Raw genomic sequence first — 25050 nt, 5'->3', positions numbered from 1 at the left:
GATCAGTATGTACTGACATGCATAACTCAGGATCTGGGTTGTGTTCAAGGAAGCTGTGAGCTGGGGGTGGTTTCCTTGGAAGTGGAAGGGGATTTGTCTAACTTTGGGAGGAAAAGCACTATTTCGGGAAATAGCTCTTTCAACTGAAAGGAAAGAGAACTGGGAGACTCCCATTGCTCAACAAACCTCAGTATCCAACAATAACCAATTTTTTTTAGGAGCTTTATTCTCTGAATACATTCTGCATGCTTGTGTCTTCTCTTTTATTCATGTAAAAATGAAGACTACAATCATTATTCCTTTTTCTATTCCTTTTTTCTTCAGTGAAACAAGTTAATCAGAACTATTTTTAAAATTTATTTTTTCCCCCTCCTCTGTTCCCTCTGAACTTCATTTGACAGGTCTCCAAGCTTGCTTTCTCATGTCCTGTAAATAAAACAAAGGGATCAGAGTTGAAAGATTTCTGACGCACTTATATAAGATGCACAGGGAACAAATTCCAAAGGAGACAATCACAGATGTCCTCAGTATGGAAGACTACATTTGGCTTAAGTTCCAGAATTAATGACTGTGCAGTTAGTTATTGTTAAAATTGGATTTACTGCCAAATTTGTTGAAAAGCATCAGTAATTAAGCTTGAAAATATTTTCTTCCTATATAAGCTAATGCGGTCATATCATAGGAGTCAAAATGCATCATGATTTGATTGGTACAGCCCAGATTTTATTGGCATCTTTGGCTATTCTTTTCAAATAATTGAAATGTCTCAGTGTTTTCATTTGATCAGTTAAATTTTTGGTTACTGAAAAAAAATTAGATATTCTGATGCCAAGTAGATGTAGCTTATGTATAACAGAAGCTGATAATTTAGTGGAATGGTTGTTCTGGATGATGAACACTGCTTGGAGAGAAAAGCTGAGGACCACGGCACATTCGAAGCTGCTCTTTGGAGTACTAATGAGGCTCCTTCACCGCAGCATAATGGAAGAAATGGGACTTCATGTTACTCAAATAAACCTTTCCTATCAAGAGAGAGGAATGTGTAACAGTTGAATCAGATGCTGACGTACTAAGAAAAAAATGTCTCCTTTTCATATTGGTTTCTTTGGACTAGAAATTATAGAACCACAGAATCATAGAATATCCTAAGTTGGAAGGGTCCCACAAGGATCATTGAAGTCCTACTCCTGGCCTTGCACAGGACAACTCCAAAAGTCACACCATGTGCCTGAGAGTGTTGTCCAGATGTATCTTGAACTCTGTCAGGCTTGGTGCAGTGACCACTTGCCTGGCGAATCTGTTTCAGTTCCCAGCCACCCACTGGGCAAAGAACCTTTCCCTAATATCTAACCTAAACCTCCACTGCCAGGATAAGACTCTTGGATTCCTATTTCTGGTCATCAGAGAGAAGAGATCAATACCTGCCCCTCTGCTGCCCGTCGTGAGGAAGCTGTAGACTGCAGTGAGGTCTCTCCTCAGTCTCCTCTATTCCAGTCTGAACAAGACAGGTGACCTCAGCTGCTTCTTATATGACTTCCCCTCTAGTCCACCATCTTCATTAGCCCTCCTTCGGATGCTAAATGAGAGAATTGTGGTCTGCAGGGCTGTTAACAAACACTCATGTTGGGATATGCAGCACAAAGCCACAGCAGGCTTTGCCAGCCACGGGAGGACTCAACTCAAGTCAAGGTTATAATGGCCAGTCTTCGCGAGCGAAGATTTGGGAAAGGTCATTAACCCTTCCAGCCTGCGCAGTGGATTTTTAGGTGAGACACAGCGTGCGCTGAACTGAGCCCACCCTTTAGTCCTGAGGTTCATCTGCTTGGACAGTGGCAGTGAGGTCCCCAGGATGTAGGTTTGTTTAGAGTGACCTTCTCTTAGGTGGATTGCCTTCCACGGCTGACGAGCTCCACCTGCCCAGGGGGCCGGGAATCGAAACCGGGTCGCAGAGGTGAGAGTCAGACACTCTAACCACTAGACCACCAGAGGCCCCTGTCAAGGTTATAATGATAGCAGAAACTGCAGATCCCCTCCTCCTTACTCTGTCTGCTCACATGAGGAAGGCAAGACACTTGTTAAAAGACATTACACCCTGACACAGCAGGGCTATGTGGGATTATCAGCTTTAAACTAAAACAGATTTGGTAGCTGGGTTTGAGATTTTTTTTTTCATTGCTGTTGTTGCAAAACTGGGTGATTTTATGAATGTCTGGTGCAAGGGTTAGACTTGAGTCCCTAGGGCCAATACTCAGAGACGCTGTGATCTAATAACTCCCGAGAGTCAATCAAAACTGTTTATTGAACCACTCATTTTCTGACTTGAATTGTATAGCTGTTTCTCTTCCTACTAAAACTTTGATGAACTTCTCCTTGAACAGCTGCATGGAAGAAATATTTGATGGAAGGCTTGATTTCAAACTGATGCAATAGACTTCAAACTAGCTTTCCAGAACTAAGGTCTTGCTAATTGCCCTATAGCTTCTTCTTAATGTCTGCAAATAAAACATTTATACAGGTTTCAAATTGCTCCTCTTGAAAGCTGGATATTAATTAAGTTTGTTCCTATGAAAGCACCTTAAGCATTTCTGCCCACTCACTTTCTTATTTGTTTATGCACTTGCACTATAAAAATAGTTCATTAAAAGAAAAATGGAAGTCATGTTCAGATGCAGAATAAAGTCTCCTCAGTTACTGAGCTTGAAATGCTGCCATAAAAAGCAATACTTTCTGATGAGACACATTTTGTAATGTTTAATGAAAGGTAAAATGAAGACTTAAAAAAATGACAGATCATAAAAAAGCCCATACTTAATGCAGCACAAGGGAGAGAGATTCATGGTTCTGGTGTGTGCACATTTAGGAAGTGTTTTCTGTGGCACATCTGCTTTAGTTCAATCGAGTTTGCAAAATCTGTTTTAGGTGCAGAGTAGCAATGATTCCATTTTTGTTTAATTCCTCCTGTTACCGTTCAATTATCTCTCTTAATTTTTTTATATGCATATACACGTGATGTGTGTGGTATGTACATACGTGTTTGTCACACTGAAATAGGCAGCTGGACTGAGCATTCTCTGTCTTAGCATTCTCTAAATTTCTACAAATATGTTTTTTTCTTGGGTTTTGGTTTTCTTTTTGTTGTCCATAATAGGTAAAAGATCCTTGGAGACATTCAAAACTTGACTTGACATGACTCAGAACGACTTGCTCTAGTCTAATCACCTCTGAGTAGATGTTTGGGTTAAGGACCTCCAGAGGTCCCTTCCAACCCAAATTATCCTGTGATTCTGTGATACTTTATTTTCTGTAGGCCACCTGGGACAGTGGTAGTACAAAGGTGTTAACAAGACTAGGTTACCAATATGACTTATTTTGGAGGGAAAGAATTTAGCAGCCTTTGCCCAAAATGCAAAGGAAGGTGTCAAGTCAAGTTTTCTGTAGAAAAGACCTGAATGGATTGTCTCAATTCTTATAATTTAAAATTAATAAGAGAATTATGAGATTTAAATTGTTCAAGACATATTAAAAATGAGTGGACTTCAGAAACAACTGATTGATGATAGAAGGAGGCAATGGTAATGTTATGAATAAATAAAGTCAAAGTAGTTCTTTTTTCTCAGAAAGACTTTTGGTGAAACTAAGGGAAGTGTGAGGGCATGTATATGGATCCAGGTTAGCAGACTGCTATTATTTGGCTCTAAAAGATATACATCCAATCTTTTAGATGACTAGAGAAAAATGTTTTCATTCTCTCTTGTTCTAGTCACCAATACAGAGCAACATTTCTACAAAAACTTTCCGCTCAACTAAATGAATTGATAAGTGTCACACACTGGAAAGATTGGAGTTTCTATCACAGAATGTGTTGAGTTGGAGGGAACCCACAAGGATCATCGAGTCCAGCTCCTGGCCCTTCACAGGACCGTCCCCAAGAGTCACAACTGTGTTGTATGTATGAATTCTTTCCTCTAGTATATCATGTTAAAAAACACAGGCTATGAGCTCCACCTTAAAGTTCATGTCCTAAAAATTCAGTGCATAATTAACTCAGAATTTTGCAGAAACATTTCTACAAATTTATCTATAAAATAAACATGATTTGGTCTTATTGGCCAGATTCTTTCCAGAAGTGAACCTCTTCAGCCCTCAGCAAGACATTTGAGAAGTTTGCATAGAAAACTATGGAAAGGAAGTAAAGATTTTTAAAGGAACTAATACATCTAGGAAATTACTGCAATGGAATTTTAGAAGTTTATAATTTATAATTAAAAGTTACAGTTTATAGTTTGTAATTAAAACAGACCCATCAGATTAAGAAGATTATTTCTGTAGCTATTTAAAGCTAATTCTTGCAGTTCATTTCATCTTTTGTTTTCACTGAAGATACTGGCAGGAAAATAAGATCATATCAGCAGAAGTAAGTGATGACAAAAAAATTGGGATTCATTATCGAGGTAGAGGAGTATTGGATTAAAATACAAAAGGATTTGCTGCCCATGAAGACTGGAAAAACTGCCACAGGATGAAATTTGGAGGAAGGTTTAGAAGTTTTGAAGGTCTGTTATAAAACCAAGTCTTCTCAGCAGAAAACCAAAGAGAGGGAAGATACAGACATAGTAACAGTGTCTGAGAAAACATACTGGGGTGTTTTAGGTGGGATTTCTCCATATAAAAAGGGAAATTTTAGTGCCATTGTAACTGACCTGGAATACAATTTACATCTCTCATAAGCATTATTCAAGAGGGATATAAAAATTAGAATATGGTTACTAGAATGAGAGATCAGAGAAACTGAAAAAAAGAAAATCTAAAAGCTTCCTTCCTTCAGACTAGCAAAATGAAAGTTAGCAGAGAATGTAATTATTGCTTATAAATATCTACAAGCAGGTAAATTCCAGGAAGAGATAGAAGCCAAAGGACAAATGGAGTATAAATTGATCATAAATATGGTTAGGCAGGGAATTAGAAGAAGCCTTTGAGGAAGGAGATTAATGCAGATCAGCTGTTCACTTGGAGTAGTGGGTACAGATCACATAACTACTTTTAAGGGGGAGTTTGATAAATGCATGACTAGTGTGATATGACAGGACTTCCTGTGATGACTGAAGGCTGGAACTGATTACCCAGGAGATCAGTTCCTAAGTGGATAGATAATTGGTGGAAAGAAAAAGGAATAAGCCAAGAGCACATATTGTTGGGACCTGGATAGAGAGAAAGCCAGAGACTGGAATTCATTTCCCATTTTGGAGGTAGATACATGGTATGGTTAGCAAAGGCATATAGTGCTTTCGGGAAACTCCATAAAAGAGTATGGTGTAATATCATCATCATCATGGCTGGGCTTCGCGAACGAAGATTTAGGAAGGCTCTATCCACATTTGATACAGGCACGCTGGTGACTTATGAGGCCAATATGAGATAGACATATCCAATTGCAAAAGGCACATGGCGTAATAAACACTTGAAGAAAAGTACAAAGATCAGTGTTTACAAAGCCATAGTGCTGTCTACTCTCTTATATGGATCTGAATCATGGGTCATCTACCGCCACCACCTGCGTCTCCTAGAATGCTTCCATCAACGCTGCCTCCGTTCAATCCTAAACATCCACTGGGGTTAGATTATGTGACCAATACATCTGTTCTAGAACAAGAAGCAATCACAAGCATTGAGGTCATGTTAATGAGAACACAGCTGTGTTGGGCAGGGCACGTCTCCAGGATGAAGGAGCACCGCCTCCCTAAGATCCTGCTTCATGGTGAACTTGCCACTGGCTGCCGCAAGAGAGGAGCCCCGAAGAGAAGATACAAGGACTCCCTAAAACATCTCTGCCTTGGCCATATTGACCACCATAACTGGTCTACTCTGGCCTCCAATCAGGAGGTCTGGAGACATGCTACCTATAATGCTGCTGATGCTTTTGAGATAGCATGCAGGATCACCCTTGAGGAGAAAAGACAACACAGAAAGAATTGTGCCTTGCAGAATATACCATCTAAGGAGTCTTTCTGCTGTGCCTTTTGCAACCCGACGTGCCTGTCTCGTATTGGCCCTTTTAGCCACCAACGCGCTTGTAGCAAATGTGGGTAGAGCCCTTCCCAAATCTTTGTTCGCGAAGTCTAGCCATGAGAAAAAAAGAGGAATCAACAATTTTAAAGGGTAATTCATCTCACCAAAACAGAAGCGTACAAAAAAGAGGGATATGATCCTGTGTAACCTGCTTTAGATGAACCTGTTTAGCAAGGGGGTTGGACTAGATGATCTCTGAGGTCTCTTCCAATCCCAACCATTCTGTGATTCTGTGATCCTGTGATTCTATGGTTCTGTGAGTTATCTTGTGAAGAGAATTATCTTTTTTTAAGTCTTTCTCTGTTAAAAATAGCAAGAGCATAAAAGGCAGTCTTACATATCCAAGCCTAAATTTTCAATCGCTGTAGTTAGTCGAAATGAATCATGCCATATCTAAGGGAAAACGTGTGAATAAATGGGGAGATATAGAGGGAGATGTGAGAAGTTCAGCTGTGGAGAGTAAAATAAGGGCACTGATTTAGTCTAATTCCTGTAGTTTTATAATAACCTTGATATTTCTTTGCATGTAAATTACATTTGCAAGTGATTATGTTGGCAATAGAAGTGAGTTGATAATGACAGTGTGTGCCTCAGAGAAGTCCTGTTAAAGATGTGTTGGAAGAGCTGAAAAGGGAACTTTTCATTTAAGATTGTGAAAATTATTCTCTTTCAGTCAATGTTTCTTAAAGTTACAAAGCTGCTGCTACCTGTTTTTTCGATGTATTTGAACTGAGGAGAAAGGGATGCTTATAAACATATTTTAAGAAATTAGGTTTTGGACCAACTAACTGTCCTCTACCACACTTACTATAAACCCACACTTGTTTCTCATGTTAATCTGAGTGCTGAGTTCTGCAAAATGCTGCGATTCGTCCTCTGGTGTATTCACAGAATCATGGGTTGCATTGGAAGGAACCTTAAAGAACAACTACTTCCAGCTTTGGTGGGATACTTGAAGGGGGTCTAAAAAAGGCCTGAAAAGGGACTTTTGACAAGGGCGTGTAGTGGTAAAATAAAAAGTGAAGGCTTTAAACTGAAAAAAAGTAGGTTTAGATTGGACATTGGGAAGACATTTTTTCCTATGAGGATGATGAGGCACCGGAACAGGTTGCCCAGAGAAGCTGTGGCTGCCTCATCCCTGGAAGGGTTCAAGGCCAGGTTGGACAGTGCTTTGAGCAACGTGGTCTAGTTGAAGGTGTCCCTGTCCATGGCAGGGGGCTTGGAACTGGATGGTTTTTAAGGTCTCTTCCAACCCAAACCATTCTATGGTGATTCTATGAATCTTATTGCCCTTAACATCCCTGGTCTGAATTATTTTTATAAGAGTGTTAACTTTCCAAACCTAATCCCTGAGTGTTTGGAGAATTACTCTCTATTCCTCCCAGGTTACCTGTCGTCATTTCAACCCTCTGTAGGCTACCTGTTTTTGCTTAAGTTTGTCCAGGATCTCCTTGTTCATCCATGCAGGTGTCCTGGCATTTCCACCTAACTTCTTCTTCATCAGGATGTGTTGCTTCCAAGGTTGGACGAGGTGTTCCTTAAATATTAACCAGCCTTCTTGGACCTCTCTTCCCTCCAGGGCTTTATCCCATGATACTCTACTAAGCAGATTCCTGAAGAGGCCAAAGTCTACTCTTCTGAAGTCCAGGGTAGTGAGCTTACCTTGCACACTGCACACTGTCCTAAGGATTTTGAACCCCACCATTTCTTGGTCATTGCAGCCAAAGCTGCCCTTGAGCTTCACATTCCCCACCAACCTCTCCAATGCATCCCAGGAATCTTCTGCATTGCTCATGCTCTGCTGTGTTGTCCCTCCAACAGATATCAGGGTGCTTGAAGTCCCCCATGGGGACCAGAGCTTGTGAGTATGAGGTCACTCCTATTTGTCTATAGAGGGTCTCATCTGCTTGATCTTTCTGATCAGGTGGCCTGCAGCAGATGCCCATTACAATGTCACCTGTCCCTGCCCACCCTTTAATCCTGACCCAGGGGCTCTTGGTCAGCTCCTCATCCATGCACAGGTGAGCTCCATGAACTCCAGCAGGTCATTGACATAGAGGGCAACACCACCTCCTCATCTCTGCTGCCTGCTCTTCCTAAAGAGCCTGTATCCTTCTATCCTAACACTCCAGTCATAGGAGCCATCCCACCACATCTCCATGATGCCAATAATCACAGCCCTGCAGGCTTGTGCACTTCTCTAACCCCTCTTATTTATTCCATATGCCAACTTACTGGCTGGAATGCCTGGAATTCCTTTTTGCTGCCCTTCAGGGGCTCTTCTGACCACTCCAGTCTCTGGGCATCTCCTGCTGGTGCTGGCATCCAGCTGGTGGTAGTGGGATAAATTGAGGTCCCTTCCCCTGACCTATTAGAGGCAATTACTGTAATACAGAAAGTGCACTACAACAGTGATTTGCAATTTCCTTCAAACCACACAGACATCAAAGCTTGTGAGACACATGAATGAACAATTTCAAATGCATGCCAAATTGTGCAAAAAGATCAGAAGTAAGATCAATAACAAATACCAAAGAAAAGGAAAGTGTTTCTTTCTTATGTAAAGGAACAGCGATTCTTAGCAAAGATCATTAAACGTTGTATTGTTCCTGCCATGCCATGCAGATGAAAGCTTTCTATTTCATTTCTGTGGGGAGCTGTTTGTCTGTAAGTGTTCTTTTCTTAGCTGTGACCAAAAGTCAGTTCGAAGTTACTTTGAAAATACCTGTCACACAAGGACACACATGCATGCCCTTTGTCCTTTCACTTCTTCTAGAGGTCATACTCTTCACCTGAAAAATATTGCATCTTCCTACCTCCCACACTGACCTTATGCAAACTATTCAAATGGAAGAACTAGTGATATCTCCAGGCAACGGCTGAAATACTGATATTAGCTGTTACCATCTTCCAAAGCAGATGCTACTAACAAATAAAACATCTGCCATTGCTTTCTACAGTTACCCTCACCTTGTCACGAACTATAAGTAGTCCCAGCTGAAGTGATAAAATCCCTCATGGTAGAAGTGGGCTTTTCTCATGAAGGAGGTCAAAAATCACAAATTTCATGTTCTGACCATCACAAGTGATGTCTCAACTATATCACTCTTCCTTTCAGTGAAGAAAATATTGGGATTTTTGTCAGTTTTGGGATAAAGAGATTGACTAGCGATGTATGAGGTACTGCTGCCACATCAACTCATGCCATTATTTCCACTCCCCTTGAAAGCAATAATTGATGTATAAAATCAGTGTAAAACTCATTTGCCAGCCCCATGTTTCAAGCACTCAAGCTACAGTATCTCGGCTGGAGTTACTTGTCCTTAAGGAAGTGGATGTCCAGCTGCTTCCTAGAGCTGTTCCCTTCCAAATGGCCATTCACTGCACTGAGTTTATTGAGCCTGGGCAAAGCTGGCTTGGTTGGGTTAGTTTGTTGGCACATTTGCATTCTGCAGCAGACAGAGGTTTGTTTTAATTACTTAGAAGTGTTGCATGCACACAAATCATTACCAACCATTTGCTTGTAATGCAGACACACTAGGGGAAAAGCTTCTGCCAAGCGAATATGACTGGGCCAGTATTTTACTGTGATTGATAACTTGCAACTGGAATATGAGAGGATCTTATTACTTTTTTGATTGTTTTTGGACTCACAACTTCCCCTAGCATTCTGGGTTATATATTTGACCTGAACATCTGCAACAGAATGAGAAAATGAAAAGACCCCCTTCAACACACATCACCCTCCCTCCAGCACTGGAGTTGCCTTGTATTTTTAATGTTTCAGAGCAAAGAAACACAGATTAGGTAGAATAACTATTAAAGAAGTAAAGCTGGTACCTAAAGTCCTTTTTCCTGTCCTAAAACTTTGCTCAGTGTTCACTAATGCATAGATAGAGTCATAGAATGGCTTACGTTGGAGAAGACCTTTAAGAACATCAGGTCCAACTGTTAACCCAGCACTGCCAATCCCACCACTAAACCATGTCCATAAGTGCCACATCTATACAACTTTTAAATACCTCCAGGGATGATGACTCAACCACTTCCTTGGGCAACCTCTTCCAGTGCTTGACAACACTTTCAGGGAAGAAATTTTTCCTGATATCCAATCTATACCCCCTCCTCCGTCACAACTTGAGCTCAGTTCCTCTTGCCCTATCACTTATTACTTGGGAGAAGAGGCTTACCTCCACCTCACTACAACCTCCTTTTAGGCAGTTATAGATAGTGATAAGGTCAACCCTGAGCCTCCTTTTCTCCAGGCTAAACACCCCCAACTCCCTCAGCTTCTCCTCATATGACTTACTCTCTAGACCCTTCACCAGCTATGTTGCCTTCTCTGGACACATTCCAGCACTTCAATGTCTTTCTTGAAGTAAGAGGCCCAGAAGTGAACTCAGGATTCAAGGTGCAGCCTAACCAATTCCAAGTACAGGGGGACGATCACTGGTCCTGCTGTCACACTATTTCTAACACAAGCCAGGATGCCCTTGGCCTTCTTGGCTACCTGGAAACACTGCTGTTTGGAGATACTTGTGGATGGACAGTGCCTGAATAGCAGTGATAATTGGCATATAGACTTAGTTCAGACCTCTCATCCACAGTCATGACAATTGTACAAATACAAAGTAAATGGTAGTGCCTACTCAGAGCCACGTAGGTGGTTCTGACTTTTTTCTTGGTGCATGAGACATAAAAGTTGGATGACACAAACAAGAGCACTAGATGGAAGAGAAAAGGAAAAGCTTTTGGCTGCAGCAGGCTGCAATAATACACCACAGCTGTGTGCTCAGTTTTCAGTCCATTGGTAGCAGAAAGCAACACCAGCTTCAGTTTACTGCAGAGACAATCTCTGATGTGGTAGTCATGAATTTCCCAGCCACACATATTTTTTTCTCACAGCCTGCCTTTTTGTAGAATTTCTGCCACATTGGAGAGTGGCTAGGGCCAAACTCAGTGCAGAGGAGACGGAGTCATTTGGGCTAGACCATTTAATTTTTCTTGAGGAGATGGAGATTATCAGACTTAGCACTGCATAATGGTTTAATGCAAGTCATTGGAACTGTGGTAGCTGATTGTGTGCATCCTCTTAATTCACTGCATTTTGTCTTTGCTAGAATTAAAGTTTGGTTAAATGTCTGTGGGGTAAGAGCATGAACAGATTGTTGCTACAGGCAGGAAACATGTGTTGTACCAAATCTGACTGGCAAAGGAACTGCTCTGTTCTGCAGAGCAGCAGGATAATCCACAGCACCCAAAGTGACTGCAGAGGTTGTACTTGGGCAAATGAATTTTATTCCCAAAATAACTGAGTCACAGCAAAATTCCTCTGCTCACTTGAAGCACTCCACTGCATGTAGGACACCAGGCTTGAGAGGAGACTTCTGTTTGCCTAGTGGTGCTTAGAGAATGGCCAGAACATGGTGGGGTGCATGGATCTGAGATGTCCTTTATGTTATTGTGTTTAATGTGACAAACACCAAGTTTCAAAATATAAAACCTCAAATGAAACCCTGATGTGTCTGGCTATTTCAGATCTTGAATCTTTGGAACCTTCCTCTTTGCCCTCTCATGATATTTTAGCACTTCAAGATTACTTTTCCTCATTGTCCCAGCAACTTTCAATGATGTGACAGGCATGAAAACTTTATATAAATCCTTCCCCTAATTCCAATAAAAATGTAAATTATCATTAACAATTTCTTTGCACGGTTCAATATGAAGAAGGGGCAGAACAGCACTTCTGTTTTAATAGCCTAGAATGAGAATAAGGGTGTACTATGCTGATCAGAGATTTAAAATAAATGTACCTGCACTAAAATCTAGGCAGCAGTTCACTGTACAAGTATGATATTTAATCACAGCAGGGTGGTCAGGCTTCTGGGGATGTTATAGCTGTGTTAAGACTAAAAATAGAGATGAGTTAGTACTAAAATAGCAACCTGCTTTTTCAGTGATGTGTACTCAAATGTTAAGCACCTTAACCTAGTGCCTTAAAGACATGTAGCTTGAATATTTATTATATGCAAAAGGATGATAACATTTCATGTAGTGATTGCCTCTGATACAGTGTTAGCTGGTGTTAGAGCTTTTATATTTTCTCTTATCAAGCTCTTGTTCAAATGGGGAAACAAACTCTTTAGGTCAATTTGAACTGGATTTTATACTCATGCAATCTGCCTGTCCTTGAGTGGCCTCCAAGCTGTGTGCAGAGCTTGAGGGGAGTTTGGGTACTGAGTCAAAGTCAGAAGAGTGGATGGGAAGCCTGGGAGAAGGAGGGATGAGGTTGCCTGAGATTGTTCCCAAACTGACTTTTCATCAAGCAGGGAACAGATAGCCATGATGTGTTCTTGCACAGGGACAACCATGCCTTTAGGATCTCTGACATGCTCCATGTAGCCATCTACACTGTGTGCAGCTTTTGGCAGGACCACTGGCTTGTAGGAAGTGTGGGCAAGATATCCTTATGGTCTGTAACTGATTGCAACAACAATACTCTTCCAGGGAAGATAGAAGTACATTTGTCCCCTCTTCTCTGAGTCAGTTCTCAGACATCCATGTGCTCTTCTCCCCTCAGTGGTGGCAGAACGTTTGGGCTGCCTGACTGTAATTAGCACTTCACTGCCAATACAAAGTGAGGAGCAGCACTTTGTTGGTGGCTCATGAAATTATGTGGGATAGAGCAGAGCCATGTAGGTGGTTCTGACTGGAGCTGCCAGGACCAAGTTAGCAAAACTACTCTTTCTGCAGGAAATGAGGAAAGAGGGGTTTGTTCCATGTTAAAAAGCAAATTACAAAAACCCTAAATTGCTCTTTTGTGGAGCCTTCATCTGGTATGTTCTAGTGAAAACAGAATTACACATGTTCTGTCTGGCAAGAAATAATTTCATCTTACCACTCTACTCTCTATGAGTCCTGGAGATAGGAGTGGGTTCTTGAGGAAACTGCCAAGCCTTGGACATGTAGTCCCCATGTTTATACAGTGGGAAGCCCAAGGAGCATTCTTCATTAGCAACTTCTTTCATCTTTCCAGAGGCACTATTGGAGCTTCAGAAGGATTAATACTAACTATCTGTGAGACCTGAGTTCAATGTATTTACTGGTGAAAGAAGTGCTGAATTCACTTCTACTGTGATTATCCCGTTTTGCGATTGCTTTGGCAGACCTTCCAGTGAATAAGCATATTGCCACATCACTACATGATTACATTTCTCCTCTAAGTTTCTTTTAACACAATATTGACATTTAAAAGAGGTGTTTTAGTTCTCTTATTTGTTAATTTTCTAGCATTTGCAAAGAACCACAAATATATTTAGCTTGGGCCTGAATGTCAGTTTTTCTACCTGGTCTTTAAATGGATCTGTGTTTGTTGTCTAATGTTTCTTGCTTACTATCTAAATTTTATTAATTTATATGGTATATCTTGGTAAGGAAAGGGAGGTTTTTTGACTTCACTTGCTTTTCAATGTGCGTGTTCATGATCTCCAGCTGCATCTTTTCTTTGTCCCATCTCTAGATGAAGAACACCCCATGGTATTGAGGTTGATTCTGTTTTGGTGATGGGCTTGCTCCACCTCTTCTAGAGTTTTCTACAGATCCTAATAAATCCCCAACCCTCTTCCTGAAGTTTTTTTTCAGCCAGTCATTGGGACTTTGCTTCTTGTCAGGTCTGGGGTTGGCATTCGGAATGGTTCAGATAAATCTTACCAGCAACTCAGAGTTTGCTTCCGGAAACACATTTTCTTCCCTCCCATAATTTGTGAACCTCCACAGATTAAAACAGAGTAGAATAGACTATTTTGGTTGTAAGTAAGGGGCCTACAATGATCATCTAGTCCAACTGCAAGTATCATCCCTGACCTTGCATGCCTGCTAGATGTAGTGAAATATATAGCAATGCATGAAGGAAAATGAAGCTTCCTACTGAATTTTCACCTTCACTCTGCTTTACTGTGAGGTTTCCTGTGACAGTTGTTTAGTTTGTTTGTTCCTCCCATCTCACTCCTCTTAACTCTGTGTATTGGAGCAGGGAGGAAGGGAAGGGAGTATTTTTCATGAGGAATGAACAGTCCTGAAAACTCATCCCACAGCAGTTGGACTACTAGTTGGGAATGATGCACAGGAAGCATGCAATGTCCCAAAAGCTTCACTGGAGAGACATGAGTGATTTATCTGACTCTGAACTCTCCTTCTGAGATGCTTAATCCTCTCTGTTGACCTGCAGTGACTTGATTATTACCTAACTTAGACAGTTGGAAACATTCTGCTCTTGTTAAGCATTGCAAGAGATGCCCAAAGTAATCATTTTATATATAGTCCCTTCTTCCACAGCAATAAGTGGGGATTTTAGAACTCCTGTGTCTAATGGATGTTATTAGGATATCATGAGGTGCTTTGCTGCCTGTTTTAGAGGAGCTGTATAATAGCTGAGATTGATGTGTGTTGACAAAAGAGATCATACTTTGAATTATTATTCATATTACAGTGAGATGTAGAGTGCTTAGCTCCATTGTGTTAAATCATGCATGAAGTTAAAACAAGAGGAGATCACTGCTTTTTGCAGTCTTGGAATAAAACAAGCAAAGGATACAACAAAGAGAAGAGGAATGTTACCTGGTGATCATGGGGTAATTGTGGCCACTGTGATTACTGGACTGTTGAAAGAATGTCCTTATTTTTTCACATCAGAAATTGTTTGCAGAAATTATACATCAGAATTTTTAACATAACAAATTAAAATGGAGTTCTTCTGTACTCGCAGGGAACAATTCACGAAAGGGAAGTATCTAAATTTGTTAAATAAATTATTCACTTGGAAGTAATTGCCAGCCCGACTTTTTCTGATGTCCTTCACGGCACTGAGGTATGAACTCATAGCTCAAAGACACTCAGGAGTAAATTTAGATTTAGCTGAAGAACAGCATTCTCCACTTAAATGGGGTGTTTCAGTGTATCTTTCAGTGAGACATCACTCACAGCAAGGTGATGGCTGTGTAACTTCTTTACTTCTCAAAATAGCTATCTTCATGAGCAGATGAACAATAAAGTCTACTTTCCTGTGAATTGCAAAGGGGAAGTGGATTCCTTAATTTTTAGTAAGAGCGAGACCAGGTTGCAGTGACTTGTAGGGTATCATTCAAAGTCTTTCTAGACAGTCAGTCAGTTGAGACACACACAGATTCACACTCAGTCACACAGCATAACAGCTTCAGACTTATTTTCTTGAGAAATCATAAAGAAAATGTCAAAAGCTCCCCACTATTTCTTCGAGTCCTCACAATTTTATTCCTCTCCTCTGCGCTGTACCTGTTAGTCATTTGAGTGACTGAATTTTCCACCTTCTTTAGAAGCTCTCTTGCAATAAGAAGTACAGATTTCATGTCTTGCACTCAGATTTGTCCTATGTCTCTGCCACCTGCTTCTTCTTGAATAAAGTACCTGAAGAGCAGCAACAAAGAAGAAAAGAATAAGAGGAGCATGGTCTAACCTCAAGTTCTAAATAAATTTCAAAGAAAAGGGTGAGTAAAACATGATAAATGGTGAAGAAAGCAATCTGGAATTGAGGTTAGGATTGTGTTAAGTTACCCAGTGGATTTCTTACAGGAAAAGTAGACATCAATAGTGCAGTGTATTTCCTACATTTCTCCAATGTAAATTAGCACTATAATTTGTGAAATAAAGATGGGTGCAGTATTTAAAGTGCTTGCAGAGAGATAACTAACTGGTTGCAATGACAATGAATTATCAGAACCAGTGGGTGTTGTTAACAGAGTTTCTTAAAGATACATTTTGACACTAGTCATGTTTGATATTTTCTTTTATAACTTGGCATAAAATTGAGGGGTTGAGAATAACAGTATCTTGTGATAGTAATGACACATGCTTCATGCAAAGGAAGTTGGGTCTATCATGACCGAGGTAGGTGTTGGATGACTTAGAAGATTGCAGGGTGAGAAATAAAATCAATCAGAAGAATACCCAGGTCATGCGGAACTGAAGGCAGGTATTCTGGCAATGTGGCAGAGCTCATCAGCTGGAAATGACCGAGGAGGAACGAATCGTAATTTTTTTGCAGGTTAATGACGAAATATCAAGTCGGTAAAACCGTGGAAACAGCATTAAAGGATGCATGTATCTCAGGATGTATCTGCTGAGTAGGTATAGTAAATACAGTGAATTAGAGAGTGCTGAAATTATGTTATCTTTATGCTGAATGCAAATGAACTCCAAATGGAAGTTGCAGAGAGTAGTTACTTCAATGTTGATGAGAGTAGAGAGACTTTCTTAGCTGGAGAGACTGAAAGAGCTGGGCTGACTCACACAAGTAAAACACAGTATGGCTGGAGGTAACTTTGGCTCTTAGCTTAAACAGTTGTTTTACCAACCACATATTTACCCTCCTGGTGTATTTGTAGGCAGCAACACCAACAAGAGAGCAAACACAACGAGAAATGCATTTGGGCTGGAAAGTGGCAGAGAGTTTCTTTCAGAGGAAACAAAACTTTTCAGAATGAGAAGTGGGTAAGAATCAGTCTGATTGGTTTAATAAGGTTGGTATATTTTAGCTGTGAATATAAGGGAGCTGGATTGCTGACATAAAACATTGGTTTTATTTCAGTGTCACAAAAAACTTTCACATAGATGTTTTAATTGTGCACTGTGTTTCTGTAGTGCCCCCAGATTGGCTGGGTGGGAGTTCTCATGAAGTCTTCTATTTATTAGTGTGTAGACTATTTATTGAATTTCACTCTTTGCCTTTTTAAAAGGCATTTGTGACAGGAATTGGGCTTCCTTGTGTATTTTTTGCTTATGATCACCTCTGATGGGAGAGAAGATAGGCAAGTCATGGTTCAACCATTGTTTTTGGTGACAAGTCCCAAATATTGTGCTACTTCTGTGCACAAGGCCAGTGGTGAAGGACTTCAGCTTTTCTCAGGAAGGCAGAACTGGGCATGGGGGCTGCATGTGTCACATGCGTTATTCTACATCGATAACAAATCTGTATGCTGCAAAGCTCCTGCTTTCTTTGACCACCACCCACCATAGGCATTCAATAACTAAGGGCATATGTATAAATAGAAGTAGGAACTGGTAGTTGTTCCTGCAACAGACCTCCACTTAGAGGTTCAGTGAACATTTCTCTATGTCTCTCACTCTGAATTAATTATCTATAGCTCCATCCCAATTAAGGTAGTCAAACAGTCCATAAGAGAGTCATGCATAGAAGAAGAATAAGCTTTGTCATTTATCTGCTGATGTAAATCCAAGAAAGTTATTTAACACGGGTATAAATTGTGTATGAAAATAGCTTTTCACCGCCGCTTTCTGCATTCAAAATGCTTTGGATGCAAGACTTTGGTATTTACCTCTCACTGACACCTATGCTTTAATTTAATAATTTCTTTTACCTTGCTGTTACAGATCAGGAGCTCTAGATATTGGCCTCAAATATTCCCTGTTACAGAAAAATCTGTTTAATGGTATTGTGTTTTATTAACTCATGTAAACCAGTGTATAACTGATTCCTGAGTCCACGTTAAGTGTGTTGTCCTGGGTGTATTGTGTAAGTTGCACACTAAAACAGGAGCTCTGGCATGTGCTGTCACTTCCACTGCACATTCTCCCTCTTCCCCTTGTGTAATGGATCTTAGTTTGGTACTTGAAATTCGGAACAGAATAGCAGAGATAAAAGGTCTATTATAGCATTTTGGGAATTATTACTGCTTTCTGTATCTTCAGTTCTTCCCTTTGGGCTCTTTTCCTTTTGTGCTGTTTTTCCTTTGTTGTTTTGGAAGGGCTGATGTGTACATACATTTCCAAGTCTTCTCAAGTGTGCTTGGAAAAGAGCCTTCCACCAGCTCCCCTGAGAGTGTGTGAGAGGAGCCCTTCTCTCCAAGCAGTGACTTTCAGAAAGTTACTGGAAATTCCTCTGTCACCTTGTTCATCCTTGCCCACAAGAGCTTTAATGCTGTAAAATCTAACTCTGAAATATGAAAATCCAAGGCTGTCTTTTCTTTTTGCAGATTAACTTCTCTACAAATATTTCTTCCCTCATCCTAGACCTCCCCCCATTAGCAGCTATTAATGTCTTAATAACACTGGCATTCACTAGGAAAATGCATTTCACCTTCTATCACATTCAGATCAGAACAGATCTTTTTTTTTTAAACTTCAGAGAAGAGGGTTTTTTTTTCCGGGAGATGCTTGCTGTTCAGAGATTGTATTTCACATTGCAATTGAAAGGGATTTAATGATCCATTTATAATAATTAGAGCTGTCGTGTTTTTGTTCTTAATACATTTTGTGAATGACTAGCTGCAGCACCTCCCAGCTGGGCCCAGTAATGCTTGATGGGGTTCTTTGCTCCACCAGGTCTGAAAAGTTTCATAAAAAGAGTCATTTCAAATAATGGAGGTTAAAAAGATGATGTGTAAGTCTTTATATGACATACCTATTCAAATCATTTGTCATGCCACGGAATGGCTGAAATAGAGCTATAAGGATGAAAAGTGTTATGCTGTCTTCCACAGTTTGGTGTTTTATTTACTCTATGACCTTATTTTTCAATAACATTTTAGGCCTACCAGACCTAACACAACTGGAAATTGTAGCCTCAGGCTGCATTTGCCAGCTAAAGAGCATGACTGTGTTATATCAGGGGAGTCTATAATGGTATAATAGCTTCATAGCCAGGCTAAAATGTAATTAATCATCTATTAAGAACTGGGAAATAACTGTAATTGGTCACCCTGTATAGAAGGAGCTGGTTAGGCAGAAAATTAATGAGTTTAATGTTAAGTAATTTCTCTCGCCACTTTACCTAAACACCTTACTGTAGTCATTTACTCATACATTTATTCATCTTTTCATTCATTCATTTATGTTCTCGGCACCAATAATCATCAGTCTCTTGATCCTGAAGTCTTTGTTTTCTTCTAATTCTGGAAATTTTCAACATGTTACATGGGCTTTTACTTAAGCGCTTTGATGAATGGGATATGAAAGCGCTAATGGAAGAATAACTCTTTACCTGATTAATCACACTCTAAAATTCAAAGGAAAGAATAATTAGACACGGATGTCAGTGGAAAATATGAATGCCAAGGGGCTTTATCAGCACCTTGGGTGAGCCAAACCCAGCTGGTTACTTTCCTGATAAAAGAAACAATATATTTCCTGCTTCTGGAATTGATTAGGGTGATTGAATTGATTCAGTGTCAAACTTCTCTAATGATGCAAGAAAGACCGGGAATTGTAAAATGTGCAAGGAACCAGATAGACTGGGGGTGAATGTGGGTTCTATGAAAGGGAGAACTAACCTGTTTCAAAAGGGAGGTTGATCTATTTCCAGAACATTCCTACTGGAGGAGGTTTATAGATATGGAGACTGAAAAGATTTTTCCAAGGCCTGCCTGGAGGGTGGGAAGAAAGTGATATATTCAGTCTCAGAGTAGGAATAAAACTTCAACAGTAGCTCCTAAATACTACTGTGGAGATGTTGCTTTAGTAGACAAAGACGGAGAAAACTTTTCTGAGATGAGTGACACATTTGCACCTGGACATCCACTTGCTGTGCGACTCCAAAGAAAGGTTTGTCCCAGAGGGATCGTCAGAGTAGATGCAAAATTTTTCGAGAATTCAGCACAGGTATAACAAGAACGCCAACACCCAGATATTTTAATGTTGTAGTAAGTGCTCAACATTCAGATTAATGTGGGCTGGCACTGGATCCTTCAGATACTGTTGGGACACAGAGAACAACCATAATGCAAACAGTGGGGGGTACCAGTAGGCTTTGGTGGAAAGGGATGTTTCAGGCACCGTCTTATACTCTGCCAGACTTAAGCAGATGAGTGCAAATTGAATTTCATGCTAACTTGCTCTGGGCAATGAGCACCCAAGTTTTTAATTAATTTTTAGTGAATTAAGGTAACTTAATTAGTTTTTTCTCACACAGTTCATAGATACAACAAAAACGTTTTGATAATGTTATTAATGTGCTCCACAGTCTGCATATGTGACAGGCAATGTTGTTGATGTCATTAGAGATACTGATGAAATAACTGCATGCTGGCTGTGAAAGCTGGCAAAACCACTAAAAACCTAGTAGCCTGATATAGAAAAAAATTGGTAGAAACAACAGAATTCAAGGATTTAGAAACAACTAGATGGGAACATGAGGAAAACATTGAAATTGGAAAGAAGAATGAAAATTTTTACTATGGGGATGTTTGAGTACATTAACAGTTTGCACAAAGAGGTTGTTGAATCTCTATCCATGGAGATATTCAAAACCCAGCTGGACACGTCCTTGAGTGACCTGCTTTACCTGTTCCTACTCTGAGCAGATTGATTGGACTGGATAATCTCCAGAGGTTCCTTCCACATTCCAACTTCAAATAATCTATGTGATTTTGTATGAAATTATGGTTGCATAGAAACCTTCACCTCTGGTGTTTGCTCATTTTTGAGTGTTTGATTTTGTAACACTCTGAGTGTTTTAATGTCATGTGTATATGCACACGTGTAGAGACTCGGATTATGGACATGAACACATATATACAAAAAACCACCAAATCAAAAGTGGGTGCTAGCATTCATATATATCATGTGACATATAGGTTACACATTGGGCTTGATTGTCAGCCCTGTGAACATTAATTCTTTCCCTCAGGACAGACAGTGGGGAAAACTCTGATAAAAGAAGAAGATCAAGTGCTTTTTTCCCAGATCTAATTTCTGACCTGCAGCGGAACCATGCAAAATCTTCTGACTTTACACTGTCTGTTGTTAATGTCAGAAAGTCAGCATGTGTTTTGTGGAGTAAGATATCCATCCTAGTAGGAGATTCAATCCTATGCTCTGTGGATGAGAAGAACAAGGAATCACTCTCCAAAAACAAAGCCATGTGGTCCATTCACCATGTCAGGATATGCCTGAGTAAAGGTTTTGTTTTTGACAGATGTCACGAGGTAAGACCTGAGGCAAGAAGGTGAGTACAGCCCTTTATACTTGTGTGTAGGGTGTTTGGGTTGCCCTAACTTGTCCTTCTATGCACCTTCCTCAATCAGATCCACAGGGAATTGAGCAAGCAGCAGGCCCAAAAAAGGGAAATGACTAGTCAAATAATTTTTCAAAGATAGAGAGCTGAGAGGATGTCCCGTGTGCTCCATCACATCTTCTCTTTTAGAGCACCTGTTCACATCTAGAGTGGATCCACACTGACCAAATTGTCTTTATCTGGGGAGGAATTGAATTCATGACTAGGTCATGTTTAATGGAGATGATGTGTCTCCATATATAGATTTCTGCTCTCATCTGTCATTCCTGCCAATCTTTATCTGCCCAAGTTAAAGATCGGGGTGTAGAGCACGGACTGAGAGGTTGCAGTCCAGTCTACATAATTTGTTCTTTGTGATATAGAAAGATGAAAGGGCAACAAATGCATTTCCTGGCAGTGGTCAAATGGAGTCAAAATATAAGTGAGATGAAAAGAAATGAGGGTTTATACTCTTTGATTTCTTACTGTGTTTTTCTGGTTAATATTTCAATTACAAATGTACTGCTTGTGGTCAGTTATGCTAGGATTTTTCTTTTGAAATCTCTTAATATTTTTATTGATTTTCATTTTACATAGCATCTCCCTTAGTGAACTTTGAAACTATGGCTGAATATTTTTCATCTTCAGAGGCAAAAAAAATATTAAAAGGAATGATAAACATATCCAGAAGAAAAATAAAAAACATCTTAAAAAAAGCTAAAAAACATGAACAAGAATCTTGAGAATTTCAAGAGAGACTTTTAGTATTATATTTTTTCTTAAAATTGGGGCCAGGGAAGCAAGTATTGTTCAGGTATGTGAAAGAAATATAATTTTTAGCTCATATAGATGAGAATGCTGCATGAATAAGGGGTACAAAACTGCCAGAATGTGGGATCTGAGTGCCAAAGTCACAAAGGAGACAAGGAATAAAAGGCAGCATCTGCAGACCGGCTCAGTGCCATGGAAAGAAAGACAATCCTGAATTTGAATGGGGAACCAGATTGCAGAAAGAGCCTCATCTGGTCTTCTGCAAACATTCAACTGTCAAAAACCAACCAAGCTGTGAGTTTCCATTTGGCTTTATTGTCACTCTCAATGAATAGGGGGAGAGAAAATGGCAGAAGAGAGAAAGAGGATGGTACAGACGCTTTTAAGAGAGTATTTGGACAGTCCTGAGGGGTTTGGAGTCAGATGAGAAGGGAGTCTGAAACGAAATAGAGCAGAGTGTATCTCGCCAATTGACAGTAATTTTCATAGAATCACGGAAGAGAGAAGTGCCGAGAGAAGAAGGATGTGCAACTTGTACTGGTGAACCTGCGGAGCCCAAGCTGGCTGCCTGGGAAAGCACTGCTACCTGTCCACAATATGGCAGCAACAAAAAAAAGAAAGAGAAATGTTTTCTGACTTTGAAGACAGCTGGCTGTCCAAAGAGAGACCTAGGGAGAGTTGTGATATATTATGTTGAACTAGTCATCACTGATGACCAGAGTGATTTAAGGCTGTTAGGGATGATGTGCCCCCAAGAGCTAGGACAGTGTGAAATGTGAGCCAAGATTACAGTTTTCACCAAGAAAAGGAGGAGAAGACCTGATGGGACACTAATCAAGGACTGTGGAAGAGAAGCCACTGGGCAGGGATAGGGAGGGTGGACTCTCAAGCAAAAGAGGTGTCTGAAAAGTGCTTGAAAAGGAGAATAGTGAAAAGAAAGTAGAAGGGGTGGCTACTTATATCAAAGGAAACTAACAATCAGATATGCAGAAAGGAGAAAAAGATAGTCTTAATTCTGTCCTTATATAATAATCTTCCAAGACACATGGAAAAACAACAGCACTAAAAGCCAAGAAAATGAGAAAGAATAAAGCATGGAGTGAATACTCATTAAAGGAAGAAAAAAAGTCTTGTGCCATTAGAGATTTGACTAGAGATGGGCTGTTGTCCTCCTGCCTCTAGTTGTTACAGTTCTTGGACTGAAGTCCAAAACAAAAACATAAAAGGAATATCCCTTCAAACTACATCTGGCAGATTATTGCAGTTTTCTGGCAAACTGTTGTGAATGTGCCTCGCTTGCATTTTCTTATAGCGTTCACCAGCACCTACTTCAGCTTCTTCAGTAATGAAGATGTGCCTCTCCCACTTACACATATTGAAGCTACTCCATTTTAGCATAAATAATTAATTATTCATTGGAAAAGGAACTAGGAGAAAGTGTCCAGCATCCCAGGTGAGTGCCCAAACTACTGTATTATGGAGAAATTCCCATTTTCTCTTGCTCATTAGGTCTTAATTCAGCTATGTAAAGCAGAGCAGTGTCAACAGAAGTAAATGAAATGGCTCTGTCCCAAATAACCACACAATGCACTGAGGAGGGTACCTCCAGGAAAGGTGAAAAGCCTAAGCTTCATTGAAGCAGAGCTTTGAACACTTAGGAAGATGTAGCCACATGAGTATAGAGTTTTCTTGAGCCAAGGTTTTTCATTTACACCTGGGGCACAAATTGGTTAAATTACAGATTTATTCATCCACAGAAAATAAAAATGTCTGTGTGAAGGGCTTCTGTCACAGAATTTTTCTTTCATTCTTAAAGAAGAATTTCTAGGAAAAGGAGAGAGAAAACATAACTCATGGATACATTCCAGACACTTGCAGGGATATCAGCAACTTTTGCGTGCTGACTCTTTTTCACAAATGAAGATTATGGGTTTAAAAAAGGAAGAAAATAGCAGGACACAGGTTAGTCAGAGTGATACTGCTTTACATATCAGTGCTCCATGTGCCAGTTGTACCTCCCAGTGTCCTGGTGCACTACTTAGAGCCCTATGATTATCTTTGCAAAACGTAAACCAAAGGAGAGAAGAAGTCAGCTGTTTTTCACATTTAGGCTAGTCAATAAAGGAAGGTCATATAAAACTTATATCAACACACAGCAGTTGATTAGCAGCATTTTGAGGAGAATCAGGTGTAATATCACCATTGCTGTGAAAGCCAGCTCTTTGGGAGCATGAGTCACTGAGAGATTGGTGCAGAGTGTATCTGTCATTGCACAGCTGCAATGACCTCATCACCTCCTCCAGACTGTTGTGGACTTCCTCATTATAGGTGGTGATGGAAAGGACTTGGATCTTTGTCCAAGTAGAAAGACTTTCTTTGTCCAAGTAGAAAGACCAAGTAGAGAGAAAGGTGGAGGGAGATCATCACGAGGAGAAGCGCAGGGAACAGGTTTGGTGCCAGGACTGAGAAGTTTGTCTGTACCTGGTCACACTGAGCAATTTGCCACATAAGAGGAATAAAAATGGAAAATGGATCACTGACTATTCTGAGTTGAAAGGGATCCAAAAGGATCATCAAGTCCAACCCATAAGTGAATGCCCATATTGGGATTGAAACCACAGCCTTTGCATTCTTAGCACCAAGGTCTAACCAACAGAGTCAGTGTCATGGTCGTGGTTTGGGTAGAAAGGGACCTTTCAAGATGATTTAGTTCAAATACTATTGCCGTGAGCAGGGTCTTCCTTCTCTAGACCAGGTTGCTGTAATCCCTATCCAACCTAGCCTTGAACCCTTCCAGGGATGGGACATCCACAATTTCTCTGAGTAACCTGTGCCAGTGTCTCACCAACATCACAGTAAAGAATTTCTTCCTTATATCTAGTACAAATCCTCTTTCAGTCTAAAACTTTTACCCCTTGTTTTGTCATTATAGGACTTGGCAAAAAGTCTTGCTCAGTCTTTCTTATTCTCCCCTATATAGTGAAAGTCTGCAATAATGTCTCCGTGAAGCCTCTCTATTCAAATCTGAACAATCCCAACTCTCTCAGCCTGTCTTCATACCAGAGGTGCTCCAACCTTGTGATCATTTTTGTGGCTCTCTTCTGGACTCAATCCAGCAGGTCCATGTCTTTCTTGTGCCACAGATCCTAGAGCTGGACGCATTATTCCAG

Source organism: Pipra filicauda, unplaced genomic scaffold (assembly GCF_003945595.2).
Source record: "Pipra filicauda isolate LSUMZ 115617 unplaced genomic scaffold, ASM394559v2 scaffold617_size213773_pilon, whole genome shotgun sequence".
NCBI classification, from domain to species: Eukaryota; Metazoa; Chordata; class Aves; order Passeriformes; family Pipridae; genus Pipra; species Pipra filicauda.
Note: the sequence above shows the minus strand (reverse complement) of the source record.